The sequence below is a fragment of the Penaeus japonicus genome, unplaced genomic scaffold, assembly GCF_977035675.1.
Source record: "Penaeus japonicus unplaced genomic scaffold, GWHDUDI00000001_assembly GWHDUDI00000041, whole genome shotgun sequence".
NCBI lineage: Eukaryota > Metazoa > Arthropoda > Malacostraca > Decapoda > Penaeidae > Penaeus > Penaeus japonicus.
This window is the reverse complement of record NW_028234443.1, coordinates 21,857,931-21,871,191: the sequence shown is the minus strand read 5'-3', so window position 1 is coordinate 21,871,191 and position 13,261 is coordinate 21,857,931. Positions and strand designations below refer to the sequence as shown.

Sequence of the window (13,261 nt, the reverse complement as noted above, 5' to 3'; positions counted from 1 at the left end):
TGTGACTAGTTTCTATTACTGTTGCTAAAAGATGAACAAGCCTTAATTTATCATTTTCAAAGTACTTTTCTTGATTTTAGAGACCATGCTTAGTCACACAAAGAGCATTGCTGTGATTTATATAATGTGATCTTGCTCCATGAAAATAAAAAAATAAGTACTTTCCTTAAACAGATGGAGTGAGGAATATGAAGGACTGGAGATCCAGCAGTGGATGTGCATGAAAGCACCCAGTGGGCTAGTGTCAAAGGTAAGAACAACTTCTAGTATGACATTTGTATATATATATATATATATATATATATATATATATATATATATATATATATATATATATATATATAGAAATAGAAATAGAAATTTGCTAATATTTGTCGGTGTGATATGAGCAAGACTCAAGCCTATTAACACCATGCAATGTGATCTGTTGCTTTATGACAGGTAAGAAAGAGGTTATTTCCTGAACCAGATGCAGTGAGGAATAGACGGGGAAAGGACTCGGGATCCAGCAGTTGAAATGGAAGAAAGAGCCTCCAGTGGAAGGAGAGCTTTAGAAGGTAAGCTGTGTGAAATGAGAAAGGCTAACTTTATAATAAACTTACTAATTATGGGAAATAAGGAATGGGAAAGTAGTAAAATAAAATATACATACATTTTTTTTTAATTCCACTCATAAAAAGGTGCTTTGTTATGTACAATTTCTTTGTACAGTGTATTTTCACCAAATAATTTTGAATTTCAGATGAGTTTGTTTAGTGTTCTCCGACTTCCTAATGCCAAAAATTGCTTTTGTTTTGATAAAAGTGAGTGTAGAAATGTCTTTGAAGAAGAAAGATATAAATATTGGATAAATTATGCATTTAATGTCTTGATTTTTTTTATCTTCCAGGAAACCAAGGCAGCAGTGAGGCTTTTCAGTTGAAATAGTTTAAGCAAATAAAAAAAGTACTTTGGCTGGCAGTGGTAACTAGTCAGAAGCTTAATTTGGCTGGTGGGCAGTGGGTAAGAGCACTTAGTCTTGTTTTGAGGATTTGTTTGCAAAATGAATGAATGCAAAAAAGATAGAATTGTCTTTGACAGAAATTCCTGACGCGGGGGGGTGCAGGAACAGACAAGGTAGTTTCCACTGACAGATGAGAACACTACAGTTGGAGAGGGTTGCAGTTGGATGGCTTGTTTCTTTTTACGCTGGTAAGTATAAAAGCACATTATTTAATGGCACACTATATAAATTAGACAAAGTTAACATTCAAAGAAGTGTTAAAGCACATTTCATTTTTAGATATGTTTTTGAAGAATTCTGGATGGTCAGGGAATATTACAAATACTATCTTAGTGCATTACATCCAAGTTTTGATAGACTTGGGCAGTAAATGAGTAGAACAGCAGCCATTGGGAAAGGTTGAAGACGCACAAGTGGAATAGCCAAAGAAAAGCTAGAATCAAAGGTAAGAACAACTTTAAGTATGACATTCATTAGGAAGGTATGAGCAGAAAATTGTCTTATAAATGAATATAGTGATGTTATGATTGTAGAAATTTGTAGCTAAGACTAAAGCCAATTTTTATCACTGACAAAATTTGCTTTGTCACGGCAGAGGCACAGAGGCCATCCCCTTCACTCCATCCCATTTACCAAAGTGATCGACAGGAAGTTGCTGAATTCTGATCTTGTTTACAGGTAAATAGGTGGTAGTAAGTGGTAATAGGATTTTTTTTTATTTGACTAGTTTTTATAACAGTTGCCAAAAGATGAACAGTTATTCATTTATAACTTTCCAAATCCTTTTCTCTATTTCTAAGATGTTTAGTTATTCAAGGATCAGTACTGTGATTTGTATAATGTGATCTTGCTCTATTAGGTTTAGAAATAACTCCTTTTCTTAAACAGATGTGATTTGGCATAGACCCTGGGAAAGGGCTGGAGACCCAACAGTGGACATGCAAGAAAGCCTCCAGTGGAAGGAGATGCTTAGAAGGTAAGCATATAAACCGTGAAATGATTTGAAAGATGATAAATGTAAGATGAAATTGGTTATTTCAATAATGAGTAACATGAAAGCAGTATTTTTTTTTGTAATAAATTCCATTAACCCATTTGCGCTGGATGACGTGCGGACACATTTCATGGTTTTTGCATCAGACGCCGGTGATGAGATATTAGACAGCCAGGCTCGGGCTAGTGTGCCGAGAATGAGCAAGGCTTGGCTTAAGCCGAGAATCCCCCGGCGTTAATGGGTTAATGATATGAATGTCTTGAATTTTGAGTAATTGGTATGTAATATAATGTGTAGATAAAGTGTACCTTCACCAAGTCCTTTTAAATTTCAGATGACTCTTTGTGGCATTCTCTCTTTGTTGAAAGGAAGGATGTAAGAGTCGAGAGTTCTGTGTAAAATATCAAAAAAGATATTTAACCAACTTGCCTAATGCTGTTCTCACAGGCAAGATAGGAGGTGCATGCAGCTTCCTGATAATAGATTTCTAAAGGCACATGGTTTATATGAACATCTCTATTGTATAGAGTGATAAAGAGTTTTTTATTTTATATTTTTTATTGACAAGTCAAGGAAATGTGTATATACAAACTCAACTATGTAGAATGTGTATATATGGGAAGAGTCCATGATAAGATAGGACATCGTCTGTTGAGAGGAAAATATTCCGATGGCGTGATATCAAGTTATCTAATGTGAATCTTTGTTTTTTCTCTCCAGGAAACCAAGGCAGGAGCGAGGCTTTGCAGTTGAAGTGTGAGGATTTCATGGATTTGTTTGAATTTCAGGTTCTCATAAAAATGTATTTTCTTGGCAGATCTAACAACGAGTTTTTCTGAAGTGATTATGCATGAGCAAGGAAATAATCCTTTCCTGCATGGTATTGACAAGTTTTGTTATTTCCAGGTATAATGTGTATTCAGTGTAAATATGGTGTTATTGTTATATTTAGTTTAGAATTTTATCATAGAATTAATAATACTAACTGCATGTACATGTACATCCATTTAATATTGCATGTGAAAGTTGAGTAGAAGATTAACATTATGAAGCTAGCTGAAAGCCAGCTTAAATCTAGCTGGTATAGTGTTCTTGTCAAAAGATATATTCTCCCCTGCTCTCTGATGCATATGCGTTGCAGTGTCTAAAGTGCACATGCATGCACAGCCCTCAGTTATCGGAAAGTCTTCAACTGGGCATAGCTAAATACTTTGCAGGTAAATAAAATTCCATATTTAGTTCTTCCATAAGATTTTATGAACAAGTCAATATGGAATAATCCAGCTTTTTAATGTTCTCATGGTTTCCTTTTGAAAAGATCAGGCAGTAGAGAGGACTGCTGTCACTTGGGAAAGAATGGAGGAATCGAGGAAGCAGATTTGGAGAAGAGGAATCCTCTGCAGATTTGATACATGATTTAGATTTAATACAAAGATAGAAGAAATATCAAGAAGTTGGTGTATATATATAAATAAACCATGGTCTTCCAATAGTGTACATATAGATAGTTAAGTTTTAGCTTGTATTATGCTATCTGATCATTTAAGGTAGTTCAAGCAAAATGAAAACCAAGTAAAGATATGGGTGTCATTGCCAGTTGGTCAGAAGCTCAATTTTGGCAGTGAGGCAGAAAGGCTGGCAAGACAGTAAAATAACTTTGTCTCAAGTAGAATGAATAGAAATGTATGATTTAAATTTCAGACCAGCATGTGGGGTCTGCTGCACAACCTTTTGCAACTTGAACTGTCCTTACCCTACAGTAAAAAAGGTAAATTGTAATGTTGACGGAGAAAAAATAAACTTTAATTTGTTATTTCATATTTTATTGAATCAGAAATGTCTAAGTAAATTAAGCAGTGGCTAATCTTAAGTAAGAATGGTGAGATTAGAATATTAAGTTGAATAAAATGTACAGTACATTAATCTTCAACTTCCCCAAGATGGGCTGAGAGAGGCAGCTGTCAGTCTTCATAACCCAAAGCCAGATGAAGTTAGATGTTGTTGGAGTGATCTTTTCCACAGGTATGATGGATATGTATTTTTACTTTGAAATTGGAGGAAGAATAGCAGTTGATATGATAATATATATATATATTTTTTTTAACTAAAATAAATATTCTCATATCAAGGATAGTTATATATAAAACTTGTGTGTTTGTATGTGCCTTCATAGATGATATCATATTCATTTATAGTGTTTATACAATTTTTTATTTTTGTTATAAATGACTTATTATTAATTAATGTAGCATTAACTTGAACATATGAATATGTATATATAATTCAGAAGCTTAACTTTAAATTGCACATTCCAGAGGTAAAGGGTCTTTTTTCATTGTAAACTGCAGTAGAACATAAACCAGTTTCATTGCAGTGTAACAAGTATTGTCCTGTCTAGTGGGGTACCAGATTCCTCTTTAATGATTTAGTAAAAGTATTTTAATTTTGAGATTAAAATTGTATATATCAAAATGATTTTAGTTTACTCCTATGAATGATTATAGTTAATGAGAATACGAAAAGGCTAGAAATAATGAGGTTGAGTGTAAGGACTAGCTTATTTTGTTTAACTTTGTACCATTATTAGTGGGCAATCTTTCATCTGTTAATGAGGAGTCCGATTTTACTTAGAAAGATCATCGGAACATGGCAGGAGGAGCAGAAGAGATGACATACCAGGGTTGGAGGGAATCGAGACTTGATGGCTTCTTTTCCTTTTATGCACAGGTAAATATAGGTACATATGAATTATTTTGTCACTTAAAATTTTACTTGACAGAATTAACATGCCTGAAAAAGTTACATCAGCTGTTTCATTTCCAGGTTTTTTGGTTCCTGAAGAATTCTGGGCGGTCCACAGTAATTTCAAGACTACAAACGTTGTGCATAGTCCGTGTTCCAAGAATTTGAGTAGTGAATGTATAGGTTTGCAGCCACTGGGAAAAGGTCACAGTGGAACTGCAAAAGAGAACCTAGAATAGAGGTAAGGTAACCTGAAGTAAGACATTTGTAGGTCAGATATGAGATGTATATGGTCAGAAAAAATAATAAACTAAACTATAGGATTAGTACGGGATTTTGTCAGTTGAGCTTTATACAAATAGAAATAGTTTTATTTGATAGCAGGAAACTATTCTTATAAAGTTATTAAAGGCTGAATTTGGTAATTTCAGGCTAAGAACAAAGCCAAGTAAACTGGCAGAATTTGTTTGCACTGCAGAGGTGCAACTGAAGAACAGAGGCCTTAATCTCCTAACGTTACCAAAGGGATTGAAGAGAAATTGCTGAACAATGTTTTTTACAGGTAAATAAATGGCACAATATAGAAAGTATTCTTTTTCTCCTCCTATCAAATGATGAACTCTTTCTTAATTTAATGGAAGTTCATTTCCTTAAACAGATTCAGTGACTATAGAGCCAGGGAAAGGACTGGAGATCCAGCAGTGGAAATGCAAGAAAGAGCCTCCAGTGAAATGAGAACTTGAGAAGGTAATAAAATGATAAACTATCTAATATGTGAAATTAATAGGAAATTAGTTAAATAAACTAATTTTCAAGTTGTAATAAATTCTATTTATGGAATGAGGTTCTTGAAATTTGAGAGCTTATTGATACATGATTATTTTGTACAGATCATGTCTCTTTACCAAATGATGTTAAATTTCAGTTAAGTCTTTGTAGTATTCTCTGTGATTTCCTACTATTAACTCATTCACAACGGGGATATTTAGGCTTTAAATGGTCAGAATGCCAGGGTCTTCGAACGCATAGGCCTAACGCCTCGGGATTCTCGGGTGCACTAGCCACGAGCGAGTGTTGTACGCCCTATCACCCGACGCACCGGCCTTTACTAAATATCTCATTGCCGGTGTCTGACCCAAAAAACACTAATTGTGATAGCAAGTCAGCCAGCGCGAATGGGTTAAAAACTGCATTTCCTGCTAAAATATTCTGAGGACAGGATATCATGTCACCTGGCATGAATGGGTTAACAAGGTTAGATATGTTTAGATGTTCCACTTAATGAAGAAAGTGGGTCTTTCTTAAGTGATGATGTTCAAGCAGAAAAAATATCCTTTCATGTATGATATTTCCAAGTTTTCTTTCCAGGTATAATGTGTTATATTTGTTTTGTATTATTTATGTCCATATGTAATTTTACATACATATATATTATTGTATATTATATATATTTGTTTTCATTATTAATTTTGATGTTCACATTTAGATTTGTAATGTAGAATTAGTATTACTAATTGCATGTGCATGTACATCCAATTAATATTGCATGTGAAAAGTGAGTATATGATTAAAATTAAGCTTGCTAAAATCTTGTTAAAATGTAGTTGGAATAGTGTTATAGTCAAATAATCCCCCCCCCCTCCCCACTCCCTGTGCTGTGCATGTGTTGCACATACTTGTACAAACCTCATCTATGGAAGCTAATGCAAGTTCAACTTGGAAAAGTCTTCATCCTGGCAGAGCTGGAGGAGCAGGAGAGGCTATTTCCAGGGAAGGGAGGCCACTCAAGGGGACGAATGAGACTGGATGGCCCAGATTCTTTGTGTACAGGTAAATTGAATATCATATGATCTATTTTTATTAAAAGATTTTATGAGCAGGACAAAATGGAATATTCCAGATTTTTTTGTTGTAAAAATTGGTTTCCTTTTAATTTTAGAAAGCTCAGGCAGCAGAGAGGATTGCTGTCACTTGGGAAAGAATGGATGAGTTGAGGAAGCGGCATTGGAGAAATGGTCCAAGATTTGTCTTGGCACTGCAGAGATGCTGCAGAGGAACAGAGGCCTTAACCTAATACTATTAACAAAGGGACTGACGAGAAATTTCTGAACAATTTTAAACAAATAGATAAGTGGCATTATGATGCAAGAGAATGTTTAATGTGATTTTGATTTATCACCTGAAAAGTTCTTTTCTTTATTTAAAAGACTGATGCTTTGTCACATGAATCGCAATTATAAACTATGGCATGATCTATTACTGTGTGGAAGTTGTTTAGAAAGAAGTCCTTTCCTTAAACAGATGCAGTGAGGTAAAGAGACCGGGAAAGGACTGGAGAGCCAGCAGTGGACATACAAGAAAATTTCCAGTGGAAGGAGATGCTTAGAAGGTAAACATGTGATGAGCCACGTATATTTATTGTTTAAAATGCTGTAAATGAATGTATAATATCCTTGACATCCTGCTAATCAATGTTGCTTAAAAGATGTAAATAATTATATGAATGAAGAGTTTAGATTGGATAGATTTGGTATGTTTAATAGATGTTGGATAAATATAATTTCAGGAGAGCTTCTTTTGTAATTTATTTTAGTGACTTGTGTTTGGGCAACAAAATCTGCATTATTTGCTATACATGTAGGAAATCAAATGTATATAACAGGCAATAATTTTACAGGTTGAAGGCTAGAAAAGTCTCCATGGCTCAACAGACGAGTGTGCCCTGGTTAGCAGGAAGTGAGATGCTGCTTGTGCTTCTTTCACAGGTAAATATCCAAATGGGAAAATTTTAGTATTGGACACAAGATTTGTAATATGTTAATGAAAAAAAGGTCTGACTGGATGACAATGTTTACCCTGAATTTCCAGTAGGTGGAAATGGCCGACATAGGCTTTCTTTTTTCCCATGCATCTGACGGGTCTAGAGGAGGAGCAGCATAGCCAAAATAGCCAAAATGGCCAAAATCCATAAAGTGGAGGCAACAGTGGGGCTGGAGAGGTCAGAACGCTGGACTGCTTTAAGTTATTTTGTTGCAGGTAAATAGAATTTCATGCAGTTGAGATTGTTTGTTCCTTTATCATAGCATAAGTAGTACTAACTGCATGTGCATGGCCATCCTAGTAGCACTCGCTGTGAAAGGCATTGAGTAGATAGCTTAATAACCCTACTAACATTTGAGAAATACACAAGTGTTGCAATGTGGTATGTGAGAATCCTCCATATGGATGCCACTTATAAAAAAAAAAAAAAGGTGTAAGATTAATAAAATCTTCTACTTAATCTGCTTTTGATATTTTGTAGAATGATTGGTTGGGTGAGTGCAGAGCCGAGCCAAACAAGTGGACATCGGAGTTGTTTTGGTTGATTTGGAAAGCTTTATTCAAGATGTAACTCCTATCACATTGAAATGGAGGCATAGATGATTCTTTCAGCATCAACCACAGCTGTGTCAACCAGAAATGACATAGTGAATAGGATCCTGTTTATTTCCACATGAAAGAGGTAAAGAGCCTAATGATTTAGTAATTTGGAGTAGAACATAAACAGATCTTATTGTAATAAATGATCAAAGTTAGTTAAAGAAAACAAAAAGGCTGGAAATAATGAGATTGAATATAAGGGCTAGCATAGTTTGGATAGCATTTTACCATTAATTTTAAGGTAATAATTTCATCTGTTAATGTGGAGTCCAATTTGACTTTGAAAGATCATCAGAACATGGGAGGAGGAGCAGAAGTGGCACATTTAATGATCAAATGACACACCAGGGTCGGAGTGAATCAAGACTTGATGGCTTCTTTTCCTCTTATGCACAGGTAAATATAGGTACATATGAAATTTAAAGTTACTTTTTGCTTGACAGAATTAGCATTGCAGTAAAAATATTAAATCAACTGTTTCATCTCCAGATTCTTTGGTTCTTGAAGAAATCTGGGTGACCACAGTAATTTGAAGACTACAAACCTTGTGCAGAGTCAAGGTTCCAAAGACCTGAGCAGTGAATGGATGGGTTTTTCAGCCACTTGGAAAATGTTGCAGTGGTTTTGCAAAAGAGAACATAGAATAAGAGGTAAGATAACCTAAAGCAAGACATTTTTAGATCAGGTATGAGATTTATAATGTCAGAATAAAAGTAAAAGATTATAGGTTTAGAATGGGTTTCATTTTTCAAAAGAGGATTTTGTAGATACATTTAGCTGAACTCCTATACTACCAGAATGTTTATAGATGTTTGAAATTAATTTCAGAATAGATTGGAAATTTCTGAAAAACACGGTAGCATGAATTGGCTGTACCAAGTTGGAGGAAGGTAAACAAACTGTTGTACTGAACGTGGAAACAACTATGATGAGTCTCAAAAGAATATATTTCATAGGCAAGCATAAAAATATTCTGACAAGTTTTCAGTTGTACCTCAATGGATGATCAGTTTCTTTATTTTTTAGTGTTTGAGCAACAAAATCTGAAAGTAGGAGATGCCTGATACAGTTTCATGATCTTGTCATATATGGTATTACATCTCATTTCTTATTCAAAGTTTTGGTTTTATATTTATGGAAATATAAATCCCCCCAAAAATAAAATTATATTTCATTCTTCAGTGTTCATGTGTAGAATTGTATCATAGATCTAGTAGTACTAACTGCATGTGCATGTATATCCAATTAATATTATATATGAAATTTGAGTAGATGATTGAATAACCTTACTAAATCTTACTAAAAGCTTAGTTATAGTGTTGTCCATTTGTACAATCCCACCTCTCTTTCCCCCTAATGTGCTTATGAGTTGCAGTGTCTTCAGCTTACAAGGGTTGAGGAGAGTGCCAATGCACAGCAGATGGGAGGTACATGTGATATACTGTAAATTGTTGTAATTTTGATATATCAAGAGTGCAGAAGAATCTATGAAAGTTGTAGAAAATAAATAATGATTTTTCCTTGTTAAATCAGAGAAGTAATTACCTGCTGATGACAAAGATACCGACATACATGACTACCAGGAAAACTGCCAAGAGAAAGAGGAAGGAAAGCATGGAATGTGCTCCAAAGACAGCAGGTGTGTCTTTAATGCAGTCTTGTGACTGTGACATAATGGCTACATAAAGAATTTAGTATTTAAATGGCAAGAAACAATCCATCTGAATAGGGGTGAACATTTGCTATACCTATTGGATATTTAACAAATATTTAACAAATGATTGTCCAGGTTAAAAGCCTAGAAAAGTCTCCATGTCTCAACAGAATGGTGACTCAGGGTAGCAGAATGTGAGAAACTTCTTGTGCTTCTTTCACTGGTAAATATCCAAAACTTAGTTTTCCTAATATTACAAACAAAACTTGTAATATGTGACTGAAAACAAAAGGCCTTAGTGGTTGATTATCATAAATTATGTATTACAGTGGCTAAAGAGGACAATGTGGCTAGAGAAGACTGAAGGCTGGATTGCTTCAAGCTGTTTTGTTTCAGGTAGATAGAATTCCATACAGTTATGGCAGTTTGACAAAATGTAACATTCTAGTTAGTATATAGGTACCTTAACAGTTTGTCGTGTCCCAAATATTCATGGTTCCTGCATTATGAAATAGTAATTTTATCATAGGAAAAGTAAGGCAGTAAAGAGGAATATTAATGTTATATTGCGTAAATGACTGATGCAGATTGTAGTATCACTTGGTGTATTAATTGGTCCTAAATGAGGTAATAATTCTTTTATCAGCTGCAGTGAGGAACAATGCCTGAAGCTGGGAAAGGGATTGAGACAACATGATGGAGGTGCAAGAAACTTCAGAGGAAGGTGCTTGGTTAAAGGTAAGGATCTGATGGAATACAAAAATCTGTCTAAATGTAGACTTATATTGGTATAATGTGGAACAAGTAACAATGTCTAAAGAAGCTGATATCCTGCTTTGTGAGCTGGTGTTCTGATTGCCTGAAAGGGCCATGTGAATATGAATTTGCTGCTTGTTATATATGATTGTTTTGTAAGTGTATTGTATTCATATAAGTGATCTTTAAACTTTAGGTTGGTGCTTGTAACATTTTTCGACATCACACTTGTAGGAGTTTCTTGCATGTAGATGGTAGTGTTGGAATCTGGTTTTATGTAATGATTTGCATCTGTATAGTACATTCACTTGTTAGTGAATTTCAGTCATAGTAGTTCCTCAACCAAAGTGAATTAATTAGGCTAATGCATCTTCTGTATATATGTATGTGTTAAATGTAAGTAAACATTCCTGCAGACCTGGAGGTATGCAAGTGTCTAGTCTGTCTTCAAGGCCTAGCAGTGAATGAAGACCAGAACCCATGTCTCCTTGTTTTCCACAGGTAAGGATAGAAAAGGCATAAAATACGTCAAATCACAAAAAGGCATATGTGTTGCTTGATTTTGAGCAGATAGAATACCAGTATTAGCTAGTCATGTCTTAAATACATGGCAATGTTTTGACAGATCAAGAGAAGGTAACTGTTTATAAACGACGGAGGAACTGGAATGAGACGGTGCAAGTGCGGTGGAAGTCAATTTTACTGGAAGGTGAGAAACTGAAATTGTATTTTGGTAATTCATTAGATTTGTATGTGACTATATCTTTGGAATTTCTTTTTCACTCACCTGGAAAGCAAGTTTATAACTCCTCAATAATTTACTCCTTGTATGAATGACAAGATCTTTCAGAGAAGGCAAATGTTAATCAGTTGTATCCATTGGTATAGCATATTTAAAGCTAATCTTAATCAATCCCCTCCTTTGAGATGAGATGCTTAATACTGCTAAATATTCATCCAGGTAGGTTTGGGTGTACAAGGATGGCTCTTCCTCTTCAGTTGAAGACCAGATAGATGTGTAGAAAGGGATTGCCTCCTATTTTCACAGGTAAGTACCACATCAGATTTGTCTTTTTGGTTGGAATTGAAGTTAAGAGATTTAGTTTTAGAAATTTAGCATTACAAAAGTCAATGATATGCATTAGTGTAGTGTATTATAGTATATATATAGTAATTATAATTAAAAAAAAAAAGTTAGTACACTCAAAACTTATGTTGTGACCTGTAAAAATATAATTCAGATTCCTAAAAAACATATATTTATTTGCTTAAGATCTCCCATTATCCTTTTTTTACAAAACATTTCCATGATATCTGGAACATTGAGTTGTATGTATTAGTAGGATAGATGGGGAGGAGGTTCAAAATAGGGCAAAACCCCTTGAATGTCTAGTTTGATTTTCTGTTTGTGTGTAAAGCAGAGGTAGTTTTGTTATTGGGTTTGATATATTTGTTAAGGGAAAACATTTTTCATTGGAATTTTTGTTAAAGTGACTATTTGAGCAAATAAAGTTAAATGAATTAACTGAACATGGAAAACAGGGCAACAGTGATTATAATATAAAATGAAATGAATGTGAAGAAAAACTTTTTCTTTTATAAACTTGGACCAACTTCTAGCTAAGGTGCCAACTAGGCTTCAGCATTAGTGTACATAAAATGAGATGGATATTGTTTATTTTATATTTTTAAAACTTAAACTGAACATGAGAATAATTAAAACAAAACCATGTGGTACAGTTCAGTGTTTTCGTGTGGCTGTGTTGGCTCGTTAATGTTTGAGTTTGCTTCTCAGTCGTGCATCTTCTCGATCTGATGGGTGTTTAGTGGTTCTATGCTGTATGTTCTATGTAGTGTTTATGTGGAAATTCTGTTTCTAAATGTTGCACCATATACCCAGAATTGTGCTTCATTCTGTACCAATTGCAATTAGATATTTTTTGTGCATGAATTATCAATTATGCACTTATTACATAAGGTGAAAAGCAAAATTCTTATATCTTCTTCAGTGCTTGGCTTCATTTACTCAAGAGGACCATTCTCTTGTTCTCTTAACATTAATCTCATTTTTAAAATGAATGTAGTTATAAGGTTTTTTTGCTGATAAAAGTGTCATTTGATCCTCTCTCTCTCTCTCCTCTTTGTTTCTCTCTCTCTCTCTCCTCTTTGTTTCTCTCTCTGGGTTGTTGCAAAGTATTTTATTGCTTCAAAGATGTCTTTCATTGAAAAATGATATCAATGTGACCTTTTAGTTATATCATTCATAATTCTGAAATGTTGTTCTGGGTTTGTTATTCAAGGGATACAATAGACTTCTCTTTAAGAACATGCAAATGTTCAGTTATTTCTTGTTTTTTTTATCAAAACATTTCCATGATGTCTTGAGCATTAACTTGTCTGTCTTGGAGGAATCAATATTTGCCTCATAATACAGTTAATTGTATCTGGAATAGTTTTCAGTTAATATTTATATTAAGAAAAGAATATTTTTAGCTAAAGATTAAACTGTGTGTATCTCCCTTGTAATTTGCTTGAAGTTCATTGTTTGGTATGGGCAAGGCCAGGGTTAGCGGCAAAGACAAGGAGAGGGCAGTGGGCTTGATCGTTACATGATTATTTTGGTGATTCTATCCCTTTTGTTTTGTTTTTTCTATTTATAAAGCTCTGTTTTGCAAATCTCTCTGACTAGCAT

The 13,261-nt window shown here is 34.3% G+C and overlaps 3 long non-coding RNA genes across 3 annotated transcripts; all 3 read left to right on the top strand.

Moving 5' to 3' along the window:
- The first annotated feature begins 1,350 nt into the window (after positions 1–1,350).
- Positions 1,351–2,023, top strand: LOC122262681 (uncharacterized). The gene is made up of 3 exons (XR_015190769.1): positions 1,351–1,448; positions 1,599–1,681; positions 1,892–2,023. It is a non-coding gene; the product is annotated as an uncharacterized LOC122262681 (long non-coding RNA).
- A 2,280-nt stretch (positions 2,024–4,303) lies between these two features.
- LOC122262685 (uncharacterized) lies at positions 4,304–7,753 on the top strand. Its single transcript, XR_015190780.1, has 7 exons — positions 4,304–4,724; positions 4,821–4,980; positions 5,171–5,301; positions 5,398–6,569; positions 6,679–7,128; positions 7,417–7,504; positions 7,608–7,753. It is a non-coding gene; the product is annotated as an uncharacterized LOC122262685 (long non-coding RNA).
- Positions 7,754–9,566: 1,813 nt separating this feature from the next.
- Positions 9,567–11,762, top strand: LOC122242296 (uncharacterized). The gene is made up of 7 exons (XR_015190779.1): positions 9,567–9,798; positions 9,949–10,036; positions 10,143–10,209; positions 10,460–10,551; positions 10,986–11,070; positions 11,195–11,278; positions 11,531–11,762. It is a non-coding gene; the product is annotated as an uncharacterized LOC122242296 (long non-coding RNA).
- Positions 11,763–13,261: the final 1,499 nt, after the last annotated feature.